At 54.2% G+C, this 5,000-nt stretch overlaps 1 non-coding gene across 1 annotated transcript in view; it reads left to right on the forward strand.

Moving 5' to 3' along the window:
* Positions 1–3,579: 3,579 nt before the first annotated feature.
* Positions 3,580–5,000, forward strand: part of LOC126221687 (small subunit ribosomal RNA) — a 1,909-nt gene continuing 488 nt past the window's right edge. The window contains exon 1 of the ribosomal RNA XR_007543263.1: positions 3,580–5,000. This exon is cut by the window's right edge and continues 488 nt beyond it. This is a non-coding gene — a ribosomal RNA (small subunit ribosomal RNA).

The following is a 5,000-nucleotide window of genomic DNA, read 5'->3' on the forward strand; positions in this document are numbered from 1 at the left end:
GTGCGCGATTGCGTTGCTCAGTACGGATTCCGATGCCGAGCGATCAGCTAGAAAGCGCCCCAACCATGTCGATCCCCATGGGCGTTGCACTCGCAGTCGCAAAGACTCTGGGCAATGGCTAAAAGCGCTCCGCAATATATTACTCAGACGGGTAATGACGGTCCGAGCGCTCAGCGTCAGGAGAGCGTTCCTGAGCCCTGACCCACAGGCAGGGTGTAGCGTATCCCACCCGCAGACATGTGACGTTGTCACACGACCAGTTGTCACTAATCGACTGATTGCCGATAATCATATGCCATACACCGGGGAAAGCTGCCGCGAGGGGTAGCTACGTAGTGCAGTCGCACCTCTACTACTGTACAGAGATAGAACACCGCGTGACCGCAACCAGATTAAACTGATACATGGCGCTGATTACTAATAGATGCAGAGCCATCGGAATATAGATGGCATACGACATACAACAGTCCCTATACATGCTGACAGTCTGTGCACACATGCGAACTACACGTCACCCAGACACTCTATCACACACTACTCTCTGCCTGTAACAGACACAGACAAAATATCTAAGCACCAGCATGGAACAACATCCAGTGCATCCTCTCCGCCACATTACACAATTCACACTATGATAACAAAACCAGGAGGTCCACCCCAAAAACAGAATATCTCACTCTTCCAACAACCATCATTACTCAGATAAGCCACAAACACCCACACATGTCCTACACAGGGGTGCAACCAACACCACCACACTGCCTTGTCTCACAGCATATAGGCAATGGCAGGAATGAAAGACACAGGTCTGCCACTCCCTTGCCACACCCACGGAACCGGCGCACCACCTCCCCTGAGCCAAAGGTGCATCCTGACGTGACACATCTCAGGGTGCCTCAGGCGTCCACTTACCATCATCACTATGAACGAACCTCGTCCCCTCCCCCCTCATACACCATCCCTTAACCTAACCTATGTTGCACCTTAACCTAACCTATGTTGCACCTTAACCTAACCTATGTTGCACCTTAACCTAACCTATGTTGCACCTTAACCTAACCTATGTTGCGCCTTAACCTAACCTATGTTGCGCCTTAACCTAACCTATGTTGCGCCTTAACCTAACCTATGTTGCGCCTTAACCTAACCTATGTTGCGCCTTAACCTAACCTATGTTGCGCCATAACCTAACCTATGTTGCGCCATAACCTAACCTATGTTGCGCCTTAACCTAACCTATGTTGCGCCTTAACCTAACCTATGTTGCGCCTTAACCTAACCTATGTTGCGCCTTAACCTAACCTATGTTGCGCCTTAACCTAACCTATGTTGCGCCTTAACCTAACCTATGTTGCGCCTTAACCTAACCTATGTTGCGCCTTAACCTAACCTATGTTGCGCCTTAACCTAACCCAAGTTGCGCCCTAACCTAACCCAAGTTGCGCCCTAACCTAACCCAAGTTGCGCCCTAACCTAACCCAAGTTGCGCCCTAACCTAACCCAAGTTGCGCCCTAACCTAACCCAAGTTGCGCCCTAACCTAACCCAAGTTGCGCCCTAACCTAACCCAAGTTGCGCCCTAACCTAACCCAAGTTGCGCCTTAACCTAACCCAAGTTGCGCCTTAACCTAACCCAAGTTGCGCCTTAACCTAACCCAAGTTGCGCCTTAACCTAACCCAAGTTGCGCCTTAACCTAACCCAAGTTGCGCCTTAACCTAACCCAAGTTGCGCCTTAACCTAACCCAAGTTGCGCCTTAACCTAACCCAAGTTGCGCCCTAACCTAACCCAAGTTGCGCCCTAACCTAACCCAAGTTGCGCCCTAACCTAACCCAAGTTGCGCCCTAACCTAACCCAAGTTGCGCCCTAACCTAACCCAAGTTGCGCCCTAACCTAACCCAAGTTGCGCCCTAACCTAACCCAAGTTGCGCCCTAACCTAACCCAAGTTGCGCCCTAACCTAACCCAAGTTGCGCCTTAACCTAACCCAAGTTGCGCCTTAACCTAACCCAAGTTGCGCCTTAACCTAACCCAAGTTGCGCCTTAACCTAACCCAAGTTGCGCCTTAACCTAACCCAAGTTGCGCCTTAACCTAACCCACGTTGCGCCCTAACCTAACCTACGTTGCGCCCTAACCTAACCTACGTTGCGCCCTAACCTAACCTACGTTGCGCCCTAACCTGCCCTGTAATTGTTAGTTATATGACTCTAGGAATTCGTGTAGCGTTGCCTAATTGCAACCATCTCAACATAGTTCACTTCGCGCACACTGTGGTGTTCTGCGTATTGATTCATTTTACGGTGCGTACCCTCACATCTTGCGAGTGTTGCTTACTTTCCACATGGTCCCGCTATCCACTGTATTGTGTACTGCAATAGGACGTATATCGCCCCCGCCCCCCCCTCCCCTCCTGTCACCTCTAGCTCGTCGGTCAGGAGTTCGCGTGTTGAATGCGCTTCGCAGCTGTGCAATGGCATTCGTATACGTACGCTGGCCACCTTCCACGTGTTCTTTCGTGCACACGTCGCAGCGTGTATGTATGCTGATGGAGTGCGTCGTGACACACAACATCCAGGCATGCAAGACTCGTAGAAGTCGCAAATGTAGATGGATGTCTACGTTTGCTGCCCAAGTTACGCAAATGAACTGGAAATCCGTTGTTGCGCGGTTGTTCGCGCTGGAGGTGAATCGTTGATATCGACGATCGGTACAGGTATTAACCGGTTGCTTCAGCGACACCCGTCATACCCACGAACGTGAGTGGGCATGTGGGTATGAAGCGATACGCGGCGGTGGCTGGGTGGGACCGTCCCCGGCCGGTGAGGGGGGGGCGCCCGGCGTGCTGGCCGCGCGCTGCGTGGGCGCACGCGCGGCAGCCGGCTGGTGGGGGCGCCCAGTGGCAGGCGCGCCGGCTGACGGACGCGGCAGGCGGCGCATCTGCGTGCCGGCGCACCCAGCGCGCGGCGCCGTGCGGCCAAAGTGGGTCCTCCCGGGCCCGGTGCGAAGCGCGGTGGACATCTGCAGTGTGCTGGTCCGATTGAGGACTGTGTGCGTTGAGGATGCGCCGCCGCCCGGCACTCGGCGCCGCGACGCCGTCTGCTGCTCGGTCGCCCCCGCGGTTCTCGCAGGTGGTTTGTATCGCAGCTGTGCGGATGTGTTGGCGCGTGCGCTGTGCTGGGAGAGTTCGCTTTGGCACCCAAGTGGGGCTCTGCCCCTCTGTGGCGCTGGCGTTGGAGCTGCCCGGTCACTGTTTGTGGCCGCGTGTTGTCTCCCGCCGGCAACACCACGACAGCACGCTCCCGGGCCTCTGTCGGCAGCGGCAAGCTCAGTTGGGGGCACGGGTGGTCGCACTGAAAGCGTCTACTCGCCTATCTCCGGGCGATTGCGCCTCTCTCGAACCCGACCAAGTACTTAGGACGGCGCTGCGCGCCGCCGGGACCTGAGAGGGTTTCGAGGTGTATCGTGCAGGGGAGCCCAGCCTCCTCCTGTTTGCAGAATAATTGAGCGGACGCTTGCGTGTTCGCGCGGGCCCCCGGGACACACTCCCGGGCGGCCGGCTGCTCAGCTCTAGTTGACGCAGCTCCCTGGTTGATCCTGCCAGTAGTCATATGCTTGTCTCAAAGATTAAGCCATGCATGTCTCAGTACAAGCCGCATTAAGGTGAAACCGCGAATGGCTCATTAAATCAGTTATGGTTCCTTAGATCGTACCCACGTTACTTGGATAACTGTGGTAATTCTAGAGCTAATACATGCAAACAGAGTCCCGACCAGAGATGGAAGGGACGCTTTTATTAGATCAAAACCAATCGGTCGGCTCGTCCGGTCCGTTTGCCTTGGTGACTCTGAATAACTTTGGGCTGATCGCACGGTCTTCGTACCGGCGACGCATCTTTCAAATGTCTGCCTTATCAACTGTCGATGGTAGGTTCTGCGCCTACCATGGTTGTAACGGGTAACGGGGAATCAGGGTTCGATTCCGGAGAGGGAGCCTGAGAAACGGCTACCACATCCAAGGAAGGCAGCAGGCGCGCAAATTACCCACTCCCGGCACGGGGAGGTAGTGACGAAAAATAACGATACGGGACTCATCCGAGGCCCCGTAATCGGAATGAGTACACTTTAAATCCTTTAACGAGTATCTATTGGAGGGCAAGTCTGGTGCCAGCAGCCGCGGTAATTCCAGCTCCAATAGCGTATATTAAAGTTGTTGCGGTTAAAAAGCTCGTAGTTGGATTTGTGTCCCACGCTGTTGGTTCACCGCCCGTCGGTGTTTAACTGGCATGTATCGTGGGACGTCCTGCCGGTGGGGCGAGCCGAAGGCGTGCGACCGCCTCGTGCGTGCTCGTGCGTCCCGAGGCGGACCCCGTTGAAATCCTACCAGGGTGCTCTTTATTGAGTGTCTCGGTGGGCCGGCACGTTTACTTTGAACAAATTAGAGTGCTTAAAGCAGGCAAGCCCGCCTGAATACTGTGTGCATGGAATAATGGAATAGGACCTCGGTTCTATTTTGTTGGTTTTCGGAACCCGAGGTAATGATTAATAGGGACAGGCGGGGGCATTCGTATTGCGACGTTAGAGGTGAAATTCTTGGATCGTCGCAAGACGAACAGAAGCGAAAGCATTTGCCAAGTATGTTTTCATTAATCAAGAACGAAAGTTAGAGGTTCGAAGGCGATCAGATACCGCCCTAGTTCTAACCATAAACGATGCCAGCCAGCGATCCGCCGCAGTTCCTCCGATGACTCGGCGGGCAGCCTCCGGGAAACCAAAGCTTTTGGGTTCCGGGGGAAGTATGGTTGCAAAGCTGAAACTTAAAGGAATTGACGGAAGGGCACCACCAGGAGTGGAGCCTGCGGCTTAATTTGACTCAACACGGGAAACCTCACCAGGCCCGGACACCGGAAGGATTGACAGATTGATAGCTCTTTCTTGATTCGGTGGGTGGTGGTGCATGGCCGTTCTTAGTTGGTGGAGCGATTTGTCTGGTTAATTCCGATAAC

The sequence above is a fragment of the Schistocerca nitens genome, unplaced genomic scaffold, assembly GCF_023898315.1.
Source record: "Schistocerca nitens isolate TAMUIC-IGC-003100 unplaced genomic scaffold, iqSchNite1.1 HiC_scaffold_222, whole genome shotgun sequence".
Classification (NCBI taxonomy): domain Eukaryota; kingdom Metazoa; phylum Arthropoda; class Insecta; order Orthoptera; family Acrididae; genus Schistocerca; species Schistocerca nitens.